Below are 25,456 nucleotides of genomic sequence, written 5' to 3'. Positions count from 1 at the left end.
TGACCAGTATCCGTAGAAAGCCCTTGGCTTGAGGCTAGGGATCAAGGGATCCCTGGGAGGGATCCTTAGGAGGGATCCCACCTTTCCTAAAGCTCAGAAGAGTGACTTCGTGTGCCTAAAACATTTGTATAGCCAGTATTGTTTATGCTGAACACGTCTCTCCTTCTGGGCGTCCAGGCTTTTAGTACATGTTAGGCAAAGGATGCTTACCTGCGAGTCTCCAATGGCAACACTGGATGCTGAGTCTCCAAGGAGTTTCCCCTGTGAACCACGTCACAGCTCATTGCTGGGTGAATTAGGTGCATCCTGGGTGACTCCACTGGGAGAGGACCCTCAAAGCTTATGCCTGGTTTCCTCAGATTTAACCCCACTTGCCTTTACCCTTTGCTGATTCCACTCGGTGTCCTTTGCCTATAAGAAGTCATAGTCATGAGTATGCGTGAGTTTGTGCTGGGTCCTGTGAGTCCGGCTGGAGAGTCAGGGAACCTGAGGGCTCTGACAGCCCCCACCCCCCTTTCTTTTTGTTTGCCTTATTAAACCATCAGTCATATTACCTTATAGACCACTTAATGCCATTAGCATCTCCTGGGTTCTCACTCTATGCATAACACATTATAAAATGGGCAGCTCTCCAGGTGAGTTTAACTTTAGAAACTGACTCACACCCTAACATGCTTCCATGGGTGACTTGTTCTCAAGCCATTTCCATATATGGTGCGCCGTGTAAGCTATAGAATTGATAGATGTAGACAAATACAATCTCAATTTGAGAGAGAAAATGTAAGTTCTGTAAAAGGAAAATGCCCTGAACTTTGGGGAAGTGAAGTTCTCTGCCACTTCTAACGATAGCTTTTATTGAAGAGGCATGTGATTCTTGTCTCGAAAGAGATACAGAAGTGACTGCAAGGCATTAGTAGAGTTGGATGATTTGGCGAAAGAATTCTTTGCTTTTCCCTGGCATTCCTTACTCTTCTTTCAATTTTCATCAGTCTGTCCATCCATCTACCCATCTTCCTATCCATCCACTTGTCTGTCTACCCGGTCATCCACTTACCTGTTCACTCAGCCATCCAGTGTTGCCGGGCAACTTGTTCCATTACTGAGCATTGATTATGTCCCAGGCACTGAGGTACAAGAGGGTTGACTGGGGTCCCTGCCCTCCTGTGTATGGCCAGGGTTGGGAGATGTGGAAACAAATACTTCCAGGTGGAAAGTAACAGGCATCCTACCATGTGTCCTGGGAGATTATCCAAACAGGGGCGCCAGTGCTGGGGCTGTTCTCTGTCCCCACCTTCGTGGTCATTTAAGCAAAGTAAAGGGAAGACAGCCTCCTCTTGTGGGAGTTCCCCAAAGGTTAATTTAAAATACTCTTTTCATTTGGCATTAAGCTGGCACAGAGCCACCCATTAGTACACAGCTAAGGACATAGCTGTGTCCTAAGGCAAATGGAGATTATTACCCTTCCTCACCTGCCAGTGGGAATCAAAGGACACACTCACACTGAGTGGTTCGGAACATTCAGCAGGGCCTAAGAACTTTTCTCTAAATGCTCCTGGGTCCAAAGCCCCCTTTCTTGTGCCCCCTTTGCAATTCCGAGCTCTTTGAAGTGGGAATGGTGGAATGGAGTCAACAGTTGTGAGTTGAAGAAGCCAAATTATAGATTTTATTTTTGGCTTTGCCTTGGGTCACAATTCCTTTTGTTTCTGATTTACCTTTTGTTTGAGAAACTTGGCCTGATTTCTGTATTCAGAGCATTCTTTAGTCATCTCTGCCTCCACCAGGTCTTTCCATTGCACAGATGTTTGTTCACCCACATTTTTTTCATAGTTAATTATCTGGCATTTGCTGTCAGGATTTTCCCAAGGTGGTCTGAGCAAAAGAAGGTATTACACATTTTCTAATAATAATACTAATAATAACAGCAAGCACTGTGTGTTGGGTACTGTGTAAGTGCTTTATATAGTTCAACTCTGAATTCTTAAAATAACTCACTAAGTAGGTGCTATAATTACTCTCCCCATTTTATATGTGAGGAAACTGAGTCATAGGCGGGTTAAGGATTGACTCAAGTGTCTTTACTCAGTTCAGTTCAGTTCAGTCGCTCAGTCATGTCCAACTCATTGTGACCCCATGAATCGCAGCACGCCAGGCCTCCCTGTCCATCACCAGCTGCCGGAGTTCACTCAGACTCACGTCCATCAAGTCAGTGATGCCATCCAGCCATCTCATCCTCTGTCGTCCCCTTCTCCTCCTGCCTCCAATCCTTCCCAGCATCAGAGTCTTTTCCAATGAGTCAACTCTTCGCATGAGGTGGCCAAAGTACTAGCTCCAGCTTTAGCATCATTCCTTCCAAAGAAATCCCAGGGCTGATCTCCTTCAGAATGGACTGGTTGGATCTCCTTGCAGTCCAAGGGACTCTCAAGAGTCTTCTCCAACACCACAGTTCAAAAACATCAATTCTTTGGCGCTCAGCTTTCTTCACAGTTCAACTCTCATATCCATACATGACCACAGGAAAAACTGTAGCCTTGACTAGACGGACCTTAGTCGGCAAAGTAATGTCTCTGCTTTTGAACTAATCTTGGGTTCAAAAAGAGGCGGAGGGGGACACACAAGTCACAACTCATAAAACAAATGAACAGGATACACTGGGCTTAATCAAAATTTAAAATGCTGTTTTGGCAGAGGAGTCGGTTAAGAGGAAAAAAAGATATTGACAGACTTCCTTGGTGGTTCAGTGGTTAAGACTCTGTGCTCCCAATGCAGGGGGCCCGGGTTTGATCCCACATGCTGCGACTAATGAGCCCGCATGCTGCAACTAGAGAAGCCCTTGGGCTGCAGTGAAGACCCAGCATTGCCAAAGTAAAAAACAATAACAGCAAAACAAGATAAGCCACTGAGTGACCGGCTGACCTTCAGGCAAGATTGACCAGGGCACAGGCTGTGTCTCAGGCATGCTTCCAGGCTGTGTTCTCTTCCCTCAACCACTGTGGGTTCTACAATCATCAGAGCAACTCAGACCCATGCAGACCCTGAATCAGTCACTGGCACGGGGGCTTCAATTACACTGAATGCAATCAACCAGAGGGCCTGAGGTGATGAACTCCCCTCCAAACCCAAAGGGCTAGGTCACTGGGCACCTTTTGGGAGGGGGAGAGAGGAGCAGATCCCTGGGAGGTAAAGCGGGCGGATGACAAGTTTCCGAGGCCTCAGGTCACCTGCACAAGGCAAGGTGGGGCTCTGAGGGCTCCTTCCGAGAACGCGATAGTAGCTGAGGAACTGAAGGCACAGCTGGGAAGGTGGATGGCCGGGACGCGAGGGGTGTCCTTCCCTCCCATTCACCCACTTACTTCCACACTAACTTGAAATCCAGTCACCCACTCATGCACCCACCCACCCCATCTGTTTCTTTTTCTAAAAAGTTTATTCTTTAAATTTACTTTTTATTTTGTCTGCAATTTTTAAAGGTTCCTTCCATTTACAATTGTTACGCGAATACAATTGGCTGTGTTCGCCCAGGTGTACAGTACGTCCTTGAGCCTGTCCGTACACCCAAGAGTTTGTACCTCTCACTCCCCGCCCCTAGATTGCCCCTCCCTGCCACTGGCAACCGCTGGCCTCTTCTCCGTATTTGTGAGCCTGCTGCTGCTTTGTCATCGCTAGTCTGTTGCACTGTTTAGATGCCTCGTATCAGCCGCATCATATAGGACTTATCCTTCTCTGTCTCGCGTGTCTCACTTAGCGTAGTGCCCTCCAAGTCCTTTCTGTGCCTACCCCCGTGCTCAGTCACTAAGTCGTGTCTGACTCTCTGTGACTCCATGGACTGTGGCTTACCTACCAGGCTCCCCTGTCCCTGGAATTTTCCAGGCAAGAATACTGCATTGGGTTGCCATTTTCTTCTCCAGGGGCTCTTCTCAACCTGGGGGTCGAACCCATGTCTCTTGCATTAGCAGGTAGATTCTTTATCACTGTGCCGCCTGGGAAGCCCCAGGGCTGTCCATGTTGCTGCACATGGCAAAATTTCATTCTTTTCTGTGGCTGAGTAATATTCCACTGAATATGACCCATCTGTTTCTCATGTTTTTTGTAGGGTTTCACTTTAATGAGCACCTTTGGAAATACTCTTAGAAGAGCCCGAGTCTTATCATGCCACTTTCAAGGTAGAAATGCCCTCTCCTCTTCCCTCATGTGTCTGTCTCTATTTCCCCAGGGCCTTCCCCAAGGATTTTGCTATTTTCATATATAATATACACTTCAGTTCAGTTCAGTTCAGTTCAGTTGCTGAGTCGTGTCCGACTCTTCGAGACCCCATGAATCGCAGCACGCCAGGCCTCCCTGTCCATCACCAACTCCCGGAGTTCACTCAGACTCATGTCCATCGAGTCAGTGATGCCATCCAGCCATCTCATCCTCTGTCGTCCCCTTCTCCTCCTGCCCCTAATCCCTCCCAGCATCAGAGTCTTTTCCAATGAGTCAGCCCTTTGCATGAGGTGGCCAAAGTACTGGAGTTTCAGCTTCAGCATCATTCCTTCCAAAGAAATCCCAGGGCTGATCTCCTTCAGAATGGACTGGTTGGATCTCCACAGAATCCCTATGAGGTAGGTATAATATTTTATCACATTTTACAGATGAGGAAACAGGTCCAGAGATGCCAGTTGAATTGCATAAAATCACACACCCCATGGGTGGCAGAGGCAGGATTTGAACCTAGGCAGTGTGCCTCCAGAGTCTACACTCTTAATCATTATGTCTACTGTGTTTACAACACACACACACATGAACACACACATATTTGTATACCTCCGTATACATATGTCCATTAATTTGCCAGAATTAAATTGGTAACATCTATGTAAACAGAAATATAAATAAGTAGCAGTGATTGTTATTGCTAAGAGTTCACCAAATATATCCTGAACACCAGGCATTCTGCTCATTGCTTTGCTTACAGTATTCCACGCTGAGCTTTCAGTAGTCTTACAGATTGCTACTATTGTGTCATCCCACTTTTTAGATGAAGATACATGAGGCTAAGAGATTCAGTCATTTCTACTGGGTGATGCAGTTGATAATAATGGAACCAGAATCTCTTTAGAGATCAGTTCTCTTCACACAGGACCCGCAGCAATGATGACCACTCACTGAGTCCTAGTCCATGCTAGGGACGAGGAAGACAAATCGCTGAGTCCTGGTCCATGCTAGAGATGAGGAAGCCACTCCTAACATCATCATATGTCCACCACCTTCTGGTATTTGGTTTCTGTGAATGAAGCTCCTTTTCACTCTGGAGATGGTCTCACTTTGGGTGATTGAGTCTGTCTGCTGCACAGATAAGTACACTTGAGTTTAGAGAACTTGTGTGAGTTGCCCACGGCTACATAGCAGGGAAAGGGCAAGTTGGGTTTGAAATATCTGCCAGAAGAGCCAAGAGGATCAGCTGTCATAGCCACTGGTTCCTGTGAGATCTGCTGCCTCCGTGCTTCTCCTGAGAGCAGTATTGGCTGGAAAAGTTAGGTCTGTGGACAGAAGCCCCATGTTCTAGCCAGAGTCTCCAAGGCCCCCTGGAACTACTGGTGCCTGAGATGCCACGGCTTCAGCCCCTCTCCCCTCTTTCTCCCTCCTTTCCCTCCCTCCTTCCTTCCTTCCCACCAGATACCATCTTCTGTGATCCACTATCTGGGAAAAGACACAATGTCCTTCAGCATTTGCAAATTATCTACAAATTATACACACAGATGCATGGGGTCCTATCACATACTTCATGGGCTGGTCTTGGGAAGATTGTGGATTTGGGAGTTTAGGAGGGTGAGCATCTCATCAAGCATAGGCTTATCTTCATGCTTTTGGCCTTACAGTATCCACACCCAGGTTATTCTTTATTTTCCTTGCAGTTGGAGGAGAGAGAGCCCCTACAGAAAACTTGGAAATTAAACACATTCTTTTGCAAAAAAAAAAAAAAAAAAGAAAAGAACAAACCCAAAACACAGAAGAAAACAAAAGAAAAGCTACCTCTATCTGTTCTGTTTTTGTTAGTTTTTCCTTATTTTCAGATCTGTTTGCATGAAAGCAAGAAATTCCTTCACCTTTTTTATGATTTTAACAGAGAGGCAAGAAAAAGACAGATTTTTGAGGAAAAGAGGGGGCTGGCCTTATTTAAATAAGCAGAAGCCCGCCTGGAGGAGGAAGGAAAGCAAACCTGCCAGGTGGTTAGGAGAGGAGGAAGTTTCCCGGAGTTCTTGCGGGGTGGCAGGGGGAACTTGAAATTGACAGCTGCTGTCCATCTTTGTAGCTCAGATGGTAGAGAATCTGCCTGCAACGTAGGAGATCCAGGTTTGATCCCTGGGTTTGGAAGATCCCCTAGAGAAGGAAAGGGCGACCTACTCCAGTATTCTTGCCTGAAGAATTCCATGGACAGAGGAGCCTGGCGGACTGCAGTCCATGGGGTCGCAAAGAGTCGGACACAACTGAGTGACTAACACTACTTCTACTATATTCATATTCTGGAAGGAAAGCCTTGCTCCTGAAAGAAGGGGAATTCTTCTCTCCTCACTCACAGCCAGTGCTGGGTTTCAGGTTTGCAGGTGGGGACTCGGCAGTGGAGGCTTTCATTTCCTACAGTGGAATTGTAATAAAATGAAACCAAAGTCCTAAGTCAAATAAAGATGGGGGAGCTGTTGGGAGCAGCTGTTCCCTGGTTGGGAGGGTCCTTTCTGCTCAGTTGTGGGGATGCCAGGCAGGAGCTGAGATCTCTGGTGTTCTTCCTCCTTTAAAACTGGAGAAGGCCAGGGTCCCCTACCAGATACGGGGTGGTTGGCTGTTTACTGTCTTCCCCAGCTGTTGCAGTTTTGGAAACTGGCAGTCCTGTAGCGATCCAGAATGGTGAGAGAGTGAAATTTCAAACTTCTGGGATATGTTTCCAAGTCTTTCTCAGATCACTAATGTGAGTGATGATGCCCCATGGAAAACCTGTCTTGGAGACGCCTTGGGAGTGCAGTGGGTATCTCCAAAATCAGGAAGGTATGGTGTGTGATGGCCCGGCCAGTCACGGACCTCCCTTCTCTGAATGCACGCGGGGGTCTTTGTTGTTTTTGTGAAAAATCATTCGTGGATGTTGAATAACACATCAGTACTATGATTCCTTCTGCCTCTCACCCTGTGTAGCTGCTGCCCACCTTTTCCTCTCTTTGTTTTTTTCAGAAGTGGTGTTTGGGGAAAACGCGTGGGCCCCTGGGGAAGGGAAGTCTGTGTTCTGCTGGGAGTCAGTCATGTTGGGTAGTAAAGGGAGTGAGGGAGACTGGTGTGAGCAGTGGGGCAGGGGCTTGGCAATGCCTGTGCTTCCTAAGGAGGGACAGTCTGGAAGCCTGTATTTTTGGTGTGTGTACTTTCTATAATTTTTATTGGAGGATAGTTGATCTGCAGTGTTGTGCTGTTTGTGTACAGTACAGTTGATTCAGTTATACGTAAACTCACATCCGCTGTGTTTTGGATTCTGTTCCCATGTAAGTGGTTACAGAGCAGAGCTCCCTGTGCCGCACAGAGTTCCTTATCTTTGTTGTTGTTCAGTTGCTCAGTCGTCTCCGACTCTGCAACCTGATGGACTGCAGCACACTAAGCTTCCCTGCCCTCCACTATCTCCCAGAGTTTGCTCAGACTCAGGTCCATTGAGTTGATGGATATCATCCAGCCATCTCGTCCTCTGTTGCCCCCTTCTCCTCCTGCCCCCAATCTTTCCCAGCATCAGGGTCTTTTGCAATGAGTTGGCTCTTCACATCAGTTTTTTGTTTTGTTTTTTTTTATAATATACTAGTGTATGTATTGATCCCAGTCTACCAATTTATCTTCCCCCACATATCTCCTGGTAACTGTAAGTTTATTTTCTGTATCTGTTGCTCTGTTTCTTGGTGTGTGTGTGCTCTGCTTTTCAGTTTTGAAGACAGGATGATGAGTCTAGTTTGTAGTGCCACCGTTAGGGTGTAAAAGATGCTTCTCATTCCTTGCCAGTCCCCTACACCTGCCCTCTTTGTGAGGATCCCCAGTGTCAGGTTTTCCTGGTCATGCGGTTCTCCTCCTGATCTGCAGTGCTAGTGTGTCCTGTCGCACAGAGTGATAGTACCACTTGCCTTGAACTTGGTGTGTCTGAGCATGGACATTGGCCCTGTGCTGGTGGCAGGCGCCTTGATGTCCACTCAGTCTCTCTGACATTCTGTTCCTCAGATAGAAGAGGGGACAGACGAGAAGAGTGTCCTTTACTCCTTAGGGCTGTTGCTGAGGATTGAGTGAGCTGATACGATCCAGGGCCTGTCCATGCTCGGAGCAGGTGTCTAACAAATAAGACGTATAAAGGTTTCCTTAGACAGAATAAGAGTTACAGTGTTTTACTAGAAAGACAGCAGTAGTCATTATTAGTGATGGTGGTACTATAGTAGTGATACTAGTGCTAGTATTAATATTTGGTTGGCCAAAAAGTTTGTTTGGGTTTGTCCATAACCTGAAGCACTGTACTGTACACCTGAACTAACATGACATTCCAAATCAACTTTAATCACAACTATCAAAAAAGTACACACACCAAAAACACAATCTTCTACAAACTGTCCCTCCACAGGAAACACAGACATTTTCCATAACATGGTATGGAAAAACCCAAACTTTTTGGCCAACCCAATGGTAGCAGTAAACCTTTGGCTTAGCTTCCATGGAAGTCCATGAGGATTTCTATATAATGATCCACTATATTATTATACTGAACATAACATGCTGCTGATAGTATTATTCATATATTAATAAAAATATAATATGAATCATCAATAATATTATTAACAATGCAACTGAGCAGTATTATTCCTATGGAAATTTATGCATGAAATGCCCCAAAGCCTAATGATAAGACATTATTAGTAGTTAAGTATTCCATACACTTGAATTTCCAGATGAAACAACAGTTTGCCTTTTTTTGGCAGTAAAATTTCCCAAAACAAACCCCAAAATGCATAATGCTGTCCTGGAAGATGTTTTAAACTTGTATTTTTTTCCCTTCTCAAAGAGGCAAGTCTGAATCTTTTAAAACTCTTCCTTCTTGTGACTCATTTCGCCTTTGTACTGTACTGTAATCCAGGAGAATTACCCAGGTGTGAGGAACCATTTGCCCCAACAGTCAATGGCCCCAAACTAGTCTGCTTTTGTAGTTCTTGTGACCGCTTTTTATTGTTCATCTTTCTTTAGCACTGCTGTCAGACCATCCTCACCATGTCTCAGTTACTTGGTAAAAATTTGAAAGTGGCTACAGCTTTTTCAGTATGGAGCTCATAGACTTTTTAGGTTGAATGATTTATCTCATCACTCATGGGCTTTTCTCATTTACTTCTAGGAAAGTGGATTCTTTCTTCATTTCAAGCCTCATCTTTATAGGTAATACAAGTTATGAAGCAGAGCCCTTTATGTTCTTTTTTTTTTCTTTCTGGAATTCTCTTGCTTTTTCTTTTTATTTATTTATTTATTTTTATTTGTTTTTTTTAAATTTTTATTTTAAGAAAATTTTGCTTATGGTGTATGGAAAGAAAAGTTACCACAGCTGTTTTTGGTAGAATTTTTACCTGAAGTTCACCTTGAAAGGATGTGTGCCTGTGGCCATTTAAAGCAAAAAAGAAAAAAAAAAAAAAAAGGATTGAAACTCCAGGAGTCATCTAAATAAATATTCCGGATAGTTATTATGGAAGAAAATTCAAGTCAGCCTTTGGAAGCACCTGTCAGTTCTTATATCTTGCTGAATTTAAGAAGGTGGCATGTGAGACTTGTAGATCCTCTGGGTGTGGAGTTTTTCAGGATAAACCTAAACTTGGGTCAATTTCTGTGGATGGACAGTTGGCTTTTCATCACATCTTTGAAGGCAAAAGAGTAGATGGAGATTCCTGGGTGGTATGAATTTTGAGTATTTCTTTGGGATTACAAATACCTCAAGGAAAAGAACTATCTTAGTGTAGTAAATAACAAATATTTATTGGCTTTTGAAGCAGTTTGGTATAGAGTTCCAAAGTTGAAAACGTTTGGGTCTTAGAGTAAGATGTGGTTGAAATTCCAGCTGTGTCCCTGAGTTTCAGGTTCCCTCCACAAATAGTTATTGAGTGGCTAGTTCATTCCAGGTACTATGCCAAGTGCACAGACACAGCTGAGAACCAGCTGGACACTCTGTCCCTGGCCCCATGGAGTTTATGGTGGGGCAGGGCTTTGTCCCAGGTGGCTCAGCAGTGCAGGAAGATGCAGGAGATGCAGGTTCGATTCCTGGGTGGGGAAGATCCCCTGGAGGAGGGCATAGCAACCCACTCCAGTATTCTTGCTGGGGTAATCCCATGGACAGAGGAACCTGGTGGGCTACAGTCCGTGAGGTCACAAGGAGTTGGTCAGACACAACTGAAGCAACTAAGCATGAGCAAGCACAGGGATTTGTCAGCTCTGTCATTACCATTTTCCTGTGCCGTGTTTGGTCACATCTTCTAAGACCTTATTATTTATGTGAAGGCTTTTATAAGAGTAAACATCTCCATAAGCAGCAGATAACCAAAGGAACCATCCTGTGTTCAAGTCTGGCCCGGTGCCATTGCCAGCCAGAAGCTGCACAGTGAGAATTCTCAATTCCCCTTGTCAAGTGTTGGAGGCTGTAAGGATATACTAGTGCCATATTGAGGGTTGAAAAGGGAGGAAGAAACCTTCTCACTGAGTCCTTTTAAACCGAAATAGGAAGATTTTTTAAATGGAGTTGAAAAAAACAAAAAAGAAAATTAAAAAAAATAAATAAATAAAATGGAGTTGAATGAGTGATTTTCTCACTCAGATGGAGCTGAGCTTGCCTGGTGGGGAAGGTTTCATGGAGGAGGAGATAGTTGGGTGGGGTCTGGAAGGACAATTAGGAGTTGACCTGGCAGATAACTAGGAATAAGCATATTTCAAAAGAATGGTCATAAAAATTGATTTTATTGGTTTTGAAATATATTTTATTTGTTGTTGTTGTTCAGTCGATAAGTTGTGTCCAACTGTTTGCAACCCCATGAACTGTAGCACACCAAGCTTCCCTTTCCTTCACTATCTCCCAGAGTTTGCTCAAGCTCATGTCCATTGAGTCAGTGACACCATCCAACCAGCTTATCCTCTGTTGCCCCCTTATATTTGGTGTAAAATATAGAAGTCTGAAATTGTGGAAATTAAAAGACATTTTCTCCTTTAATGAAGAATGTTGAGACTTTACCATGAAGACTTATTTTTAATAAGATCATAGGGGGAAATGTCCTGGTCAGTCCCCACCTGCTTTCACTTCCTGCTAAGGATGAAAACATCACCTCTTGGATTAAGGTCACTAGCCTGCCTCCTGGTCCTCAGGCCATGAAACTTTACTCTCCAGCAATTTTTCAGAAGTTTGGATTAACCTGTAAGTCAGGGTGTTTCAAAGATCTTCAGAAATTTTCTGTCGTTCCCATTTAAAATTGGGTGAAAAATAATATGAGCCATTTTACATGTATTTATTTTACTTAGAAAGAAGCCCTGAGGGAGCTTATACTCTAGAGGGGAAGAAAGTAAAGAAATAAAACAACCTTGCAAATAAATGTATTTTGTAAAGATGGTACATGCCACGAAGGAGTGGTATTCCCTGAGTAAGTGAGAACTGAGACTTGTGTGGGATGTTAAGGGGATAAAGGAGAAACGGATCTGGAAGGTGAAGATGCTCAGAGACTCTCTGGAGCGAGTGGGCAGAGAACTGTCTGGGGAGTAGGGAGAGAACTGTGCCTCTGACCTCCCTCCATGGTGGTTTATATAAGGTCAGGATGTTTCATACCATTTCCCAACTTCTGGGAAAAAAAGAATCTGTCTTCTCCTAGGCAACCTCTGCCAGATCTGGAGAGTCTGAAATGGAATTTCAGGGGATGTAACTGTGACTCGTGCACTGCAGCATGCCAGCCTTCCCTGTCTTTCACTCTCTCCAGGAGTTTGCTCAAGTTCATGTCACTCGAGTCAGTGATAGCATACAACCATCTCATCCCCTCTGTCACCCCCTTCTCCTTTTGCCTTCAGTCTTTCCCATCATTAGGGTCTTTTCCAGTGAGTCAGCTCTTCACATCAGGTGGCCAAAGTATTGGAGCTTCAGCTTCAGCATCAGTCCTTCCAATGAATATTCAGGGTTAAGTTCCTTTAGGATTGACTGGTTTGATCTCCTTGCAGTCCGAGGGACTCAAGAGTCTTCTCCTGCACCACAATTCCAAAGCGTCAATTCTTCAGCACTCAGCACTCTAACATCCGTACATGACTTCTAGAAAAAACATGGCTTTGACGATGAGAACCTTTGAATGTGACTAATTCCTCAAAGGAGAAGTGCCCCTAGGCTATGGAGTAGCAACATTGAATTTTACCTTGCCAGCTCATGACGGCACAATTGGGAGACAGATATTGGGGATGCTTTATTATTCTGATTCAGTCAGTTCAGTTCACGCAGTCGTGTCTGACTCTTTGTGACCTCATGGATTGCAGCACACCAGGCCTCCCTGTCCATCACCAACTCCCAGAATTTACTCAAACTCATGTCCATTGAGTTGGTGATGCCATGCCAACCATCTCATCCTCTGTTGTCCCCTTCTCCTCCCACCTTCAATCTTTCCCAGCATCAGGGTCTTTTCAAATGAGTCAGTTCTTCACATCAGATGGCCGAAGTATTGGAGTTTCAGCTTATTCTGATTAATACACTTGTATAAGAACCTTGGTGTTCCTTTGTATTACAACATGCATGTTATATTAAAACATTGGTTTTCCTCTATCAAGGGCCTTATTGGAATTTGGAAAGCCATCTTTCCATCTTCCCAGCATCTAAGCCATGTGCCCTACTTACTTATGCCCTAGACTACAAGTTTCTTAAGGAATTTCTCATTTTCTCATGATCCCAAGTTTTATAATTTGAAAGCATGTTTTTGCTTCTTACAGGATTAAAAAAAAAAAAAAAAAAAAGGCAGGCAGAGTTGGCTTCCAGGCAATTTAGAGCTGCCTATGGCTGGAGCGCCTAAGAATTGGTGCTTTTGAACTGTGGTGTTGGAGAAGACTTGTGAGAGTCCCTTGGACAGCAAGGAGATCCAACCGGTCCATCCTAAAGGAAATCAGTCCTGAATATTCATTGGAAGGACTGATGCTGAAGGTGAAACTCCAATACTTTGGCCACCTGATGCGAAGAACTGACTCATTTGAAAAGACCCTGATGCTGGGAAAGATTGAAGAAAAGTGGAGACGGGGACGATGGAGGATGAGATGGGTGGATGGCATCACCAACTCAATGGACATGAGTTTGAGTAAATCCCGGGCGTTGGTGATGGACAGGGAGGCCTGGTGTGCTGCAGTCCATAGGGTCAAAAAGAGTCGGACACAACTGAGTGACTGAACTGAACTGAGCTGACTGTGGCTTCCAACTCGGGGCTTTTTAAACATTCTCTGTCTTTCTCCTTTCTTGTGTTTCTTCACCATCCTGACCTGGTTGTGGAGACTTAATATCTCATGCCTGTAAATATCTACTCTTTGTTTGCACAAAAATAGTACACAAATTGGATTAAATAGCATTTCCTTTGGAGAAGGAAATGGCAACCCACTCAAGTATTCTTGCCTGGAGAATCCCAGGAACAGAGGAGCCTGGTGGGCTGCCGTCTATGGGGTTGCACAGAGTCGAACACGACTGAAGCGACCTAGCAGCAACATTTCCTTTCTTTCCTGACAGCTTGGACTTTTTTTTTTTTTTAAGTGTCTTTGACAAGAGTCAGGGCCAAATTACTAAATCATCAGGGTGACCCTTTCTGTTCATCAGCTGCTAATGAACTTACGAAATTGGGATCTTATCTGGCAGACAGAATCATTTTGTTTGACAATCAGCTTAAAAGTATTTGTAAACAAGACCAAATTGGGATATGTCATAGTCCTCCCCAAACTGGGCCTATGATCAGGATTGCCTGGGCTTTAGAGGTTTCTTTTGCCTTTAAACTTTACAGAGAAACAAGGCACTGAATTTCTCCATATTTTAGTTACTACCATTGTGTTGTTAGCCTGGTAAATCCCAAATACAGCAGCCCTTCCAGAATTAATGAGTAGGGTGCATTAAGATAGTGGTCCCAAATTTTCTGGCACCAGAGACTGGTTTTTTGGAAGATAATTTTTCTAGGAGGGGTGGGGGAAATGGTTTTAGGATGATTCAAGCACATTACATTTATTGTGCCCTGTATTTCTGTTACTATGTTAGCTCCACGTCAGAACATTAGATGCCAGAGGTTGGAGACCCCTGCGATTAGAAAGGATGCTAGAAGCTGTGTGAGTGAGATATGATTTGACCAGTTATGTGTTGATTTGATGATAATGATAAAACTGAAACAGCAGTTCAAGAAAACTAAAATTCAGAATCTAGACTTAATCCTAGTCTTATGCTCTCTAGATAACATTGGACACGTCATTCCCTTGTCTGAGCCCCCATTTCCTTATTCACATAATTTATATTGGATTCAAGAAATGCTCCTCTGCAACTTTTCTTTTAGATTTAAACGTATTGATTTTTAAATCTGTACCTATATATATTGATTTGCCTTATATATGCTTGTTAAAGTTTCTTTCTGCTTTTCCTTATCCACAAAGCGGAAATTACCTTCTTTCTTTCAGTTTCAGTGTTCTAATAAATACAAAATAAGTAAATATACTATGTATTCCCATTTGTGTATGGGTGTACATAAAACAGTGGCTTTTTTTCTTTCAGGCCCCTCTCCTCTGAGAACTAATGAGACAAGTCATGTAAATTACTTAGCACAGGGTTTGGCACATGGTAAGTACTAGATAAAAATTCCTTGCTAGATGAATAATGGGTCACCCAGGTAGTACTCTTGCCTGGAGAATCCCATGGATGGAGGAGCCTGGTAGGTTACAGTCCATGGGGTCGCAAACAGTCAGACATGACTGAGCAACTTCACTTTCACTTTCACTGGGTAGACCAGTTGACTTTTGCCCATGTGCCCTTGTTAAATTAATCGTCTCAGATGATCCCAATTGGAAGCTTCTTTGATCTCAGGATGGGGCCTCTGCTATCTGCTCTCTTTCTCTCTCTTTGCCTTCACTGGTTTGTGGAATGTGTCAGTGTGAAATTATAGATTTGAAAAAAAAAAAAAATGTCATGAGAGGAACAATTTACCTTATCCCTCTCTCTTCAAGTGGCATGGGAAATGAAAAACGTCCAAATGAAGACAAATTTATTGGATACCAAAACCACCAGGCTATTGATTCTTAAAGCCAGACAGCAAGGTTATGAATTGGGTGATAAAAATGGAAAGCATTTAGCTTGACTTCTAAGATGGGAACCGCGTTGTGTTATCACAGCTCTTGGGTGCTCCTGACAGCCCCACAACTAATGAACTCGCACTTCGTAACTAGACTCTTTACTTTATGTGCTGCATCTGTCTAATGTGCTGTGGGAGTGAGATATATCGGAACAATTTGATTTTTTTATAGAAGGCTGGATGCCTGCGATTTAATCTGATTTAATTTGAAAGTGGCAGGAATGTTAGCTGAAAGTTCTTACCTACAGCTAGAAAAGAAAGAGATTGTTAGAAAACCATGAAGAGTTCTGCAGTCCTGCAGAGAAGGGATTTAAATCTCCCCATGGATTTTGGAACTGATAAGCAGATGTTGTGTTTTGGGTGTCAGAGATCAGTTATGGAACCTGTAATTATTTTAATTGGATGCCGAGGCCTCAAGAAAGTGCGGGTCCAGTTGGGCCATGAAGTACGTTGCTAGAACTCGATGTTCTAGAACTTGCCTTCATGCTGTTCCTTTGACACTGTTTAAAGTATTGACCACCTGATGTGAAGGGCCAACTCACTGGAAAAGACCCTGATGCTGGGAAGGATTGAGGGCTGGAGAAGAAGGGGACGACAGGAAATGAGATGATTAGGTAGCATCACTGATTCAATGGACATGAACTCCAGGAGATCGTGGAGGACAGGGACGCCTGTTGTGCTGCAGTCCATGAGGCTGCAATGAGTCAGACATGACTTAGTGGCTGAGCAACAACAGTGTTTAGACCCATGGTAGTTTTCAGGCCATCTCGTCCATCCTCCACTTGTCTTGAGTCAGCCCCGCTCCTCTTTGACCCATGGCCCCTGGGGACTGGGTATCCCTGACCCTATAGAACCAAACCGCCTCTTCCTGACTCTTCCTCATGTTGCTTTCTTTTCTTGACCTTTGTGTGATGGTGAAGGTAACTGTTGTGGAATAAATTGTGTCCCCCCAAAATTTACATGCTGGAGTCTCAGCCCCCAGGATCTCCATATACATTAAGATGTCATTGATGTAGTTGTCAGTAGCTGGAATGAGATCATACTTGATGAGGGTGGGCCCCCATCCATGTAAAGGCCAGAGCTGTGCTACCCTAGCCGAGGGACCACCAGAAGCTCAGAGAGAGATCTGGAATGGGTCTTCCTCTAAGTGTCTTCAGAGATAGCATGCCCTACTCACACCAAGATCTTGGATTTCTAGGCAAGTAATGTGTGCAGTGGGGAGCAGTAGATGAAACTTCACTCGCTCGCCTGGCACTCACCTCTTACTGTGCAGCCCAATTCTTAACAGGATTTCAATATATTAAACCTGAGGGGATACATTCAGTTCATCATACCCACATATGGAGCAAAGCAGCATTTTATTAACAGAAATGTCCCCAAATCAAGGACATGGCTCTTGGCTTGGTCCCCAGCCATCAGGTTAGCCTCTGGGTTGCACTTTCTTCAGCACAAACCCTGTCCTCATGCTGCTTGCAGAGTTGTTGGCTTCCTCAAGCACAGATACTTAGGAATCTCCCCAGGAGATATGGAATGAAGTTGATGTCTTCTTCACTTGCAAGTCAAGGCCATCTCAATCTCACTCCCTCCGCCCATCAGCCTTGTTATGTGATGGCTCCGTGTTCTGCTCATGCAAAGGAGTGATTGGCTGCCATCCCCCGCCCCAGGCATGCCCTTTCACTTCTCCTAGTGGTTCCTTCATCTTCTACAATGACTGCTGTCTCCTCATCAGCCTTTTGACATTGTGGCATCCTCTTTGGCTCCAGTCAAATGTTTTTCTCCTGAGAATCCTGCCTCCCCTGGCCCTGTCTGTGTTCATGTTCAGGGGATCTGTGTCTGTCTGTTTGCTGCATTCTCACAGGGGATCCTCAAGGCCGGGGTGGGGGGCGAGGCGGCTGTCAGAGTCACTTCTGTATTCCTAGCCCCAAGCCCCGGGCCCAGAGTAGAGCATGGGCCCAGTAAACATGGCCTGTGTGCAATGGATGAATGGCAGAGAGTAGAGGAAAAGTAAAGAAATCACTGCCTTCATTTTCGTTTGCCACAAGAGTTATTTGCATAAAATCTCCATCGGCCTCTGCACGCGGAGGAAAAAATAGACTCGGCAAGTTAGACACGTAATCCTCCAACAGTTGGGAAGACTAGAGTGCATTTTGCAGTATCGGCCCTTGTTAAATGCTTGTGAGTGTTTACTTAAGCAGAATGAAAATGTGAGGCAGGCCTGCCTAAGTCATCCCTTTCCAGAATGGAAATCAAAAGAACGAAGACCAAAACACTCCAATGGGTGGCTTCACGGGTAGCCTCGTGGATGTGATTAAGAGCTGATTTAACATTCAGAAGAAAAACATGAAAATCAGCCTTCGTGGAGCTAGAGTCTGACCCCAGGAAAAGTGTATATCCTCAGGAAAGATCAATTTGCATTCAAGATCTCTTTGGCAATGCATTGTTCAGAGAGGTTAATATTGTAAGTGGAAATTTTTGATTGCTTCACAATTCTTTTCCCCCTTTCTGCTTCTCCACCTGTGTCACCCCAGAGAGAGCTCTGTGTTAGAAGTGATATTCACATTGCCTGCCTGTGGATGTCTCTATTTAAGTTGAGTTCCTGCCCTTAAAAAGCAGAATCCAGGTTGGATGGTGTAATAGAAGGGGAGGAAATTGGGAAGAGTACGTGAAATGGAGATAAATGTATTTTGCTTTCCCAGGCCACAGGCGGTGACTGGAAGAGAAGATGACCACTGTGAATTTGTAGTTCTTCCTGGCATCTGCCCTCTGGAAACATGCACTGAGCCCTTTAATATGGGATGGACAGGTCCCCGCTGAAGAAGTGGTACCTTCAACCTGGGTTTCCCAAAGGCAACAAAGGGTCTCAGCCCTTTGTTATTTGGGGCTTTATAACTGTTTGGGGGCTGTCCTGTGCTTTGTAAGATGCTTACCAGCATCCCTGACCTCTACCCACTAAATGTTAGTAAAACAGGAGGGAGGGGGGCAGGACACCTTCTCATGAGCCTTTAAAAAAATGGCATAGCCATAGGACATGACAAACACTGGTTAGAATCAATGGGTCCAAGATGGTGGAAGATTTCACTTCCAGTAGACCTTGAACCTCATTATACGCTCATTGTTGTACATTAGCAGCATCTAAATGACACACTCACCAGTTCACCCAAGATAGTTCTGGAACTGACCATAAAAGGTAAAAATGTGGGTGGTGGCCCAATTCCTGGAAATCCCTGTCTCTTCCCCCAAATAATTGGAATAATCCTTCCACTCAGTAGCCCATGAAATTACCCAGACAGTAGAAACTAACCAGGCCATATTTCAAGGCTCTCTCTAGCCTTCTGAGATGGCCCACACTCCGTCTATGGAGTGTGTTTCTCTCTAACAAATCCACTTCTTACCTATCACTTCATCTCTGAATTCAAATTCTTTCCTAATGAAACAAGAACCTCAAATTCACTGGGAAGATTGGTACCCCATTCTCTCCTGTCTTAATCAAAAGTGTCCCTTCAGTTCAGTTCAGTCGCTCAGTCGTGTCCAACTCTTGGCAACCCCATGAACCGCAGCACGCCAGGCCTCCCTGTCCATCACCAGCTCCCAGAGTTCACTCAGACTCACGTCCATCGAGTCAGTGATGCCATCCAGCCATCTCATCCTCTGTCATCCCCTTCTCCTCCTGCCCCCAATCCCTCCCAGCATCAGAGTCTTTTCCAATGAGTCAACTCTTCGCGTGAGGTGGCCAAAGTACTGGAGTTTCAGCTTTAGCATCATTCCTTCCAAAGAATACCCAGGACTGATCTCCTTTAGGACGGACTGGTTGGATCTTGCAGTCCATGGGACTCTCAAGAGTCTTCTCCAACACCACAGTTCAAAAGCACCAATTCTTCGGCACTCAGCTTTCTTCACAGTCCAACTCTCACATCCATACTTGACCACTGGAAAAACCATAGCCTTGACTAGACGGACCTTTGTTGGCAAAGAAAGTAGGGAAAACCACTAGACCATTCAGGTATGATGTAAATCAAATCCCTTATGATTATACAGTGGAAGTGAAGATAGGTTTAAGGGCCTAGATCTGATAGATAGAGTGCCTGATGGACTATGGATGCAGGTTCGTGACATTGTACAGGAGACAGGGATCAAGACCATCCCCATGGAAAAGAAATGCAAAAAAGCAAAATGGCTGTCTGGGGCCTTACAAATAGCTGTGAAAAAAGAGAAACAAAAAGCAAAGGAGAAAAGGAAAGATATAAGCATCTGAATGCAGAGTTCCAAAGAATAGCAGGGAGAGATAAGAAAGCCTTCTTCAGTGATTAATGCAAAGAAATAGAGGCAAACAACAAAATGGGAAAGACTAGAGATCTCTTCAAGAAAATTAGAGATACCAAGGGAACATTTCATGCAAAGATGGGCTCGATAAAGGACAGAAGTGGTCTGGACCTAACAGAAGCAGAAGATATTAAGAAGAGGTGGCAAGAATACACAGAAGAACTGTAGAAAAATGATTTTCACAACCAAGATAATCACGATGGTGTGATCACTCACCTAGAGCCAGACATCCTGGAATGTGAAGTCAAGTGGGCCTTAGAAAGCATCACTACGAACAAAGTGTCCCTTAGACATTGCTAAATGTCCGTAGGTATAGAGCAAAATCACCCCCAGTAGGGAACTACTTGTTTTAGAGGCTTACCATGTTGATAAGCAGGAGGTAGTCTAATAGGAACAGGAGGCAGCTGGTGGAAAGGCAGGGAAGTATGAAGGACATGGTGCCCCTCATTTACCTTGTGGGACTGTACTGGAACGCATGATTATGGTGGACCTGGAGTGACTTAGTTGGCAAGAGTCAGACCTTAGAGGCCTTTAAAGTCATCCTGAGGAAAACACATTGAATCTGAAGTCAAAAGTCTTGGGATGAATCCAGTGCCCCTGTTCCCAGCTGTGTGACCTATGTTACCGAACCTTCTGAGCCTTGATGCCCTTATCTGTAATGTGGACTCTCACAGATTGATTGTGAAGCCTGAGTGAACTAAGGCTGTGGGGGAGTGTCAATGGGGTGCCTGGCATCCTAGTTGTACAATGAACATTGTCTTCTTTCCCAAGCACTCCCACCTCCAGTTGAATCCAGTTCTCTCTAGTTCTGCCACCACCAGCTCAGACTACTGCTAATCAAACTGTATTACTACCGACTCACCTGGGCTGTCTGCCTCAAGTCCATTCTTAAGCCCACAGCCAAACTTACTTCCCTAAACAGGATGGAGTGAAGGCCTGGAAGATATTTAAACTTTGTACTGTTTAACATCATGGCTCTCTAGCACCTGAAGTGTGGATAGTTCAGATGGAGACAGGCTGTTAATATAAGGAGCCCTTGAAGGAGAGAGTGAAAAAGTTGGCTTAAAGCTCAACATTCAGAAAACTAAGATGGCATCTGGTCCCATCACTTCATAGGAAATAGATGGGGAAACAGTGGAAACAGTGTCAGGCTTTATTTTTGGGGGCTCCAAAATCACTGCAGATGGTGATTGCAGCCATGAAATTGAAAGATGCTTACTCCTTGGAAGGAAAGTTATGACCAACCTAGATAGCATATTCAAAAGCAGAGACATTACTTTGCTAACAAAGGTCCGTCTAGTCAAGGCTATGGTTTTTCCAGTGGTCATGTATGGATGTGAGAGTTGGACTGTGAAGAAAGCTGACTGCTGAAGAAATGATGCTTTTGAACTGTGGTGTTGGAGAAGACTCTTGAGAGTCCCTTGGACTGCAAGGAGATCAGTCCTGGGTGTTCTTTGGAAGGAATGATGCTAAAGCTGAAACTCCAGTATTTTGGCCACCTCATGTGAAGAGCTGACTCATTGGAAAAGACTCTGATGCTGGGAGGGATTGGGGGCAGGTGGAGAAGGGGATGACAGAGGATGAAATGGCTGGATGGCATCACTGACTCGATGGGCATGAGTCTGAGTGAACTCTGGGAGTTGGTGATGGACAGGGAGGCCTGGCGTGCTGCCATTCATGGAGTTGCAAAGAGTCGGATATGACTGAGCGACTGAACTGAGCTGAATGGAGAATAGAATAGCAATTCACTCCAGTATTCTTGCCTGAAGAATCCCATGGACAGAGAAGCCTAGCAGAGTACAGTCCGTGGGGTTGCAAAGAGTTGGACACGACTGAGCGACTGACACTTCACTTCACTTAGACATGCTAAATTGAACAAAATATATTATTAAAACGAACTTCTCTTTTAAAAAAAATTTTTATGTGGGCCATTTTTAAGGTATTTATTGAATTTGTTAAAATATTGCTTCCATTTTATGTTTTAGTTTTTTGGCCCTTTGGGTTCCCAGGTAGCACTAGTGGTAAAGAATTTACCTGCCAATGCAGGAGATGTAAGAGACGTGGGTTCGATCCCTAGGTTGGGAATATCCCCTGTAGGAGGACATGCAACCCACCCCAGTGTTCTTGGTTGGAGAATTCCATGGACAGAGGAGTCTGGTGGGCTACAGTCCATGAGGTTGCAAAAAGTTGGGCACAACTGAGCATCTGAGTTCAAACAAATGTGGGGCCTTAACTCCCCGAGCAGGACTTACTTGAACCCACACCTGTACCAGAAGGCAAAGACTTAACAACTGACCCACCAGGGCAGTCCCTTAACTTACCTTATTTACTTCTACCTTTCAAAAAGTAGCTATGGGAAATAGGATGAGTTTTATAAGAGCTGCTATTGTCTTGTCCAAGGAAGCATATTGGTTCCTCATGGGAAAATCATTTCCAGGTACTAAATACTGAAATAGAATTTGCTTCATGAGGTAGTCCCTTTTTAAAGTACAGAAGTATTCTGTTTATAAACAGCAGTGACATATTGAATAATATGCTTATTTAGCACAGTTTATTTTCTTCCCTCCTAGTGGATGTTAGGATGGGTTTCTCACGTGGTGCTAGTGATAACCCACCTGCCAACACAGGAGATGTAAGAGATGCTGATTTGATCCCTAGGTCGGGAAGATCCCCTGGAGGAGGGCATAACAACCCACTCCATTATTCTTGCCTGGATAATCCCATGGACAGAGGAGCCTGGTGGGCTACAGTCCAAGGGGTTGCAAAGAGTCAGATGTGGCTGAAGCAACTTGGCACACACGTTAGGATTTCTTTCCCTTGTATGGTACTCCCTCTTCTGATACGCACCACCTTGAGGCAGAACATGGCACAGTCATGTTTATTCATCCTCTCTCCTTTGTATGGATTGTTTGTGTCCCCCTAAAACCTGACGGCGGAGAAGGCAGTGGCACCCCACTCCAGTGCTCTTGCCCGGAAAATCCCATGGACGGAGGAGCCTGGTAGGCTGCGGTCCATGGGGTCGCTAAAAGTGGGACACAACTGAGCGACTTCACTTTTACTTTTCACTTTCATGCGTTGGAGAAGGAAATGGCAACCCTCTCCAGTGTTCTTGCCTGGAGAATCCCAAGGGCGGGGGAGCCTGGTGGGCTGCCATCTATGGGGTCGCACAGAGTCGGACATGACTGAGGCGACTTAGCAGCAGCAGCAGCAGAACCTGTAGGTGGTGCAGTGGTAAAGAATCTGCCCGCCACTGCAGGAGATGGAAGAGATGAGGTTTTGACCCCTGGGTCAGGGAGATTCCCTGGAGAAGGAAATGGCAACCCACTCCAGTATTCTTGCTGGGAAATCCCATGGACAGAGGAGCCTGGCAGGCTACAGTGCATGGAATTGCAGAGTCTGACACTACTGAGTGACTGAGCATGCGCGTGCGCACACACACGCACACACACACACACAATCTGTGTGTTGAATCCTAACACTTCAGTGTGATGGCTTTGGGAGGTGATTAGGTCATGAGGGTAGAACTCCCATGAATGGGGTCAGTGTTCTTATAAAAGAGATCCCAGAGAGCTCCCTCACCTTTTCCATGTGAGGGCACAAGGAGAAGGTGGCTACCTACAAACCAGGATGCACCAGACACCATCCTCACCAGACATTGAACCTGCTAGTACGTTGATCTTGAGCTTTTTAGTCTCCAGAACTGTGAGAAATAAATGCTTGCTGTGTAAATTACCCAATGTATGATATTTTTGCTGTAGCAGCCCAGATGAACTCAGATGCCCTTCTGCACACTTTGTGGATGTCACAGCAAGGAGGCGGTAGTCTCTGCACTATCTTTAGAATTTGATCAAGCAGCTAAAATTCAACTAATTCATTTTAATGTTATTACTACTATTAATACATAGCATCTTATGTTGTTGTGTAAATGTATTTGGAATTTATTTGCTCTCCTTTGATCCTTGCATCAACCCTTAATACTTGATATTGCCATGGGTCTTCACACAAAGAGATGGATGGTCTCAAGGTATTGAATGACTTTCTGAGATCCTGCAGCCAATGTGAAGAGCCCAGGTCCCGACTCCCATTCCTCTGTAAATGCCATGAGGTCTGTATGAAATCATGCTGTGCCTGGGGGTTGTATTTTAACATAATTAGAAGCAAAACGGTCAAAACTCTCAGGCTCTAGATAGCATGTCCTAACTGCAAAGTTTTGGAAAGATGGGTGGTTAAATACTGAGGTCATGACCCTAGGAAGGCCTCCACCCTTGATCTGGGCCATCACAGTGGTTCCAAGGGCAAAAGAACCTATTTTCCCACAGCAGGAGAATTGACTCCACTGTGGGATCAAGACAAAGTAAGCTGGCGGGGATGGACCCTTTGAGACCTTAAATCACAGTGAACTCCACGTTGTCAGCGTTTGTTTCAAAGCATATTGCATGTGGCTGTTACTCTTGCAGTTCACATGACCAATTTTACACAGTGCCGCCCAGGCCAAATGTCATTTTCTAAATGAAAAAAGGCATCAAGAGTGCCAGTTTGATAGGCCAAAGGGTCACCTACGGAGACGGAGGCTTTGGGGCCTGATGTGCAGAAAGGAGATGGAGGAGGGAAGTGACTGCTGATAACCTTAAGGAAGGGGATGCTCTAGGCCCAGTGTGTCTTGTGTGCTCTTCCTCCGGGGGCAGAGAAAGGAGAGGAAGTTGCCAAAGTGAAGTTTGCAAGCAGCCTCAGACGTCACAAAGGATTTCTGAAGGGCACACCATTACCGCAAGGACCTAATTGAGATACTGTGAGAATCTTGTTTCTCATATTACAGATGGCGTATGGTCAGACCACTCACTGGCAGGCTTTTGTTTCAAAGGGACTTGGGGACAATACTAGAGTGACAGCGAGGTGCGTGCTCGCCGAGGCTCTCCTGGCACCGTTGACCATTCATTCAAGGAATACCCCCTGGGATTTACCGTTCAGAAAAGAAGACATCTGGGAGAAAAGGAATGTATAAATTAATTATCTCAAAGGATAGGATAGTTAAGGAGTCTGGGATGGACATGTACCTACTACTATTTTTAAAAATGGATAACCAGTAGGAACCTATTGTATAGCACCTGGAACTCTCGATATAGCCTGGATGGGAGGGAAGTTTGGGGGAGAATGCATACATGGTATGTATGGATGAGCCCCTTTGCTGTTCACCTGAAACTATCACAACATTGTTCATTGGCTATCAGTCAGTTCAGTCGCTCAGTCTTGTCCAGCTCTTCACTACCCCATGGACTTCAGTATGCCAGGCTTCCCTGTCCATCACCAGCTCCTGGAGCTTGCTTAAACTCATGTCCATCGGGTCGCTGATGCCATCCAACTATCTCGTCCTCTGTCATCCCATTCTCCTCCTGCCTTCAATCTTTCCCAGCATCACAGTCTTTTCCAATGAGTCAGTTCTTCGCATCAGGTGGCCAAAGTGTTGGAGCTTCAGCTTCAGCATCAGTCCTTCCAATTAATATTCAGAACTGATTTCCTTTAGGATTGACTGGCTTGATCTCCTTGCAGTCCAAGGGACTCTCAAGAGTCTTCTCCAACACTACATTTCAAAAGCATCAGTTCTTTGGTGCTCAGCTTTCTTTATGGTCCAGCTCTCACATCCATGACCACATGACTACTGGAAAAACTGTAGACAGACTGTTTTTGGATGGTTTTTGTCTTTGACTAGACAGACCTTCGTTGGCAAAGTAATGTCTCTGCTTTTTAATGTGCTGTCTAGGTTGGTCATAGCTTTTCTTCCGAGGAGAAGCGTGACTAGGTCTTGC

At 44.8% G+C, this 25,456-nt stretch overlaps 1 protein-coding gene across 4 annotated transcripts in view; it reads left to right on the top strand.

Moving 5' to 3' along the window:
* Positions 1 to 25,456, top strand: part of LARGE1 (LARGE xylosyl- and glucuronyltransferase 1) — a 606,971-nt gene that overhangs the window by 120,109 nt on the left and 461,406 nt on the right. The window contains exon 1 of one of the 4 annotated variants that reach the window (XM_052639335.1): positions 9,394 to 9,408. The exons of the other annotated variants lie outside the window; for them this stretch is intronic. The gene's annotated coding sequence lies outside the window, so the exon portion shown is untranslated. Of the gene's footprint in view, positions 1 to 9,393; positions 9,409 to 25,456 lie in introns of those variants that run through there. 4 annotated transcript variants of the gene reach the window in all.

The sequence above is a fragment of the Budorcas taxicolor genome, chromosome 5 (assembly GCF_023091745.1).
Source record: "Budorcas taxicolor isolate Tak-1 chromosome 5, Takin1.1, whole genome shotgun sequence".
NCBI lineage: Eukaryota > Metazoa > Chordata > Mammalia > Artiodactyla > Bovidae > Budorcas > Budorcas taxicolor.
This window is presented reverse-complemented; position numbering and strand designations above follow the sequence as displayed.